This window comes from Gorilla gorilla, chromosome 10 (genome assembly GCF_029281585.2).
Source record: "Gorilla gorilla gorilla isolate KB3781 chromosome 10, NHGRI_mGorGor1-v2.1_pri, whole genome shotgun sequence".
Classification (NCBI taxonomy): domain Eukaryota; kingdom Metazoa; phylum Chordata; class Mammalia; order Primates; family Hominidae; genus Gorilla; species Gorilla gorilla.
The window spans coordinates 130,018,331-130,020,885 of NC_073234.2; the positions used below are offsets into that span (position 1 = coordinate 130,018,331).

Here is a 2,555-nt window from a genome sequence, read left to right on the forward strand (position 1 = left end):
AGAGGCAATTTAAGCTGGGCACCGTGGCTCACACCTGTGATCCTAGCACTTGGGGAGGCCCTGGTGAGCAGATTGCCTGAGCTCAGGAGTTTGAGACCAGCCTGGGCAACATGGTAAAACCCCATCTCTACTAAAATACAAAATATTAACTGACTGTGGTGGCATGTGCCTGTAGTCCCAGCTACTCGAGAGGCCGAGGAAGGAGAATCGCTTGAACCTGGGAGGTGGAGGTTGCAGTAAGCCGAGATCATGCCACTGCACTCTAGCCTGGGCAACAGAGTGAGATTCTGTCTCAAAAAAAAAAAAAAAAAAAGGCAATTTGTATTTTCCAAAAGTGATTAAAGCAATATTTCTGGTGCCATAATCTCTTCCAGAAACTTGGCACCCTCCCGTCGAGAGACAGAGCTACTTCTCCTTTTGAACCTAAGCAGGCCTTTGTGACTGGCTCAGTGAATGGAATATTGCACAAGGAAGGCTGTGTGACTTCTGAGTCTAGGTCATAAACAATGATAGAGCTTCCATCTGAGCCTTTTCTCACTTGGGACATTCACCCTTGAAATCCAGCTACCATGTTGTAAGGCAGCCCAAGCTACATGGGGAGGCCACATGGTAGATGTTCCGGCCAATGGCCTCAGTTGAGTTACCAACCAGCAGCCCACATCAACCAGCAGACACATGAATGAGTGAGCGCTCTGATGATCTCTGCCTACAACCGTTGAGCCATCCCAGCTGTTGCTGAGTGGAGCAGAGAGAAACAGTCTTCGCCAAACCCTGCCCAGGTTGTACATCTATGAGCAAAATGCTATTGTTGCTATTTGAAGCCACTAAGTTTTAAGGCAGTTTGCCACAAAGCTAGGGATACCTGGAACACTATGTGTCAAGTCACTGGGCAGAGACATCATCTAATTTAATCTTTAAAACAGCTGCTTTGGAAGATATCCCTGCTTTATAGATGCAGAATTAGGACTTGAAGGACCAAGATCACATTGCAAGTAAGTGGAGAAACCAGAATTCCTACCCATGTCTCTCTGGCTGCAGAACCCACATGTTTTTGATAAGGAACACTCACCCCAGGTAAAGCTGGGAAGAATCAAAGTTATGTATCTGCTATCAGGACCATGACACCCAAAAGTCAGTCCCTAAAATGGATTACTCAGACAGAGACATTTCACTTTATCAAGAATTATTTTCTTAAATAAGAGTCCTTCATGGGCATCTCGCAAAGTGTCTCTCCACAATGGGACTCATTCATGTCCTGCCTGCTGCTGCTGTATTCCTTGGAGAGACTCAAGATTGTGGGAATGGGTTGTGCTGAGTGTGGGAAGATGTTTGTTTGGAAGCCTAAGGTTTTATGGGAATTCCTTCATCTCTGGGGATAAATGGTAGCTTACGCTAAGCCCCTGATATACATGCTGATTAACCTAGATTGAAATTTGTGATGGGAAAATTCAAACAGAGGCATTTCCTCCAATCCACCCCCCTCTCCATTGAACTTTGACCACAACCGCAAACACCACCAAGAAACAGCCTTCCATAATAAAATAATATTAAATAATTCACTAGCCATTATAGATAACTTCCAGAATTCAACCAAATCCCATCAATCCTGTGTATCATTCACCATTAGAATACCCATTTTTATGGATGAGAAAACTGAGGCTCAGAGAGGGAAGTGATTTGACCCAGGTCAAAGAGCTAGGAAGTAGAAGAGGCGGAATTTGAACCAAGTTCTGTTTGATTCAGAAGCTGGTCCTCTTTATAATTGCAAAACTGATTTCTTACAGATAGGGAAGAAGAGAACAAATCAGTTGGAAGAAACAGAATGAGCAAAGTCATGAAGACATAAAAGCAAGGTGCCTCTGACTTTACAATTCAATAGAATAAAAAACACAACAATGATGAAAATGGTGTAAAATCTGTTCTTTATAAAGTGACTACCTTCACCCAGAAGAAGTCCCTCCAGTAAGGGTTCACAGGGGGGATAATGTTTGAGTCTTGAAGACCATGTCAAATGCCAATCATCTAGAAGGATGTTATTATTAATATTACTATGTTGGTGGCCATAACTATTAGCATTATTTGTGTATGTGCTGATATGGTTTGGCTCTGTGTCCCCACCCAAATCTCATCTCCAATTGTAATCCCCACAGTGAGGTGGGGATTACGGAGGGACCTGTAATCCTCAGGTGTGGAGGGAAGGAAGCGATTGGATCATGGGGGTGGTTTCCCCGATGCTGTTCTCGTGATAGTGAGTTCTCACGAGAGCTGATGGTTTTAAAGTCTGGCACTTCCTCCTTCTCATACTCACTCTCTCCTGCCACCTTGTGAAGAAGGTGCCTGCTTCCCCTTCGCCTTCCACCATGATTGTAAGATTCCTGAGGCCTCCCCAGCCAGGTGGAACTGTGAGTCTATTAAACCTCTTTCCTTCATAAATTACCCAGTCTTGGATATTTCTTTATAGCAGTGCGAAAGTGGACTAATATATGTGCATTGGTGAGAGCCAATAGTTGTATGTGACAGAATCCCAACTCAAACTAGCTTTAAGAGAAAAATGA

General features: G+C 43.8%; 1 long non-coding RNA gene across 1 annotated transcript; it reads left to right on the forward strand.

Moving 5' to 3' along the window:
- Window positions 1–505: 505 nt before the first annotated feature.
- LOC109029092 (uncharacterized) lies at window positions 506–1,905 on the forward strand. Its single transcript, XR_002008099.2, has 2 exons — window positions 506–992; window positions 1,785–1,905. It is a non-coding gene; the product is annotated as an uncharacterized lncRNA (long non-coding RNA).
- Window positions 1,906–2,555: the final 650 nt, after the last annotated feature.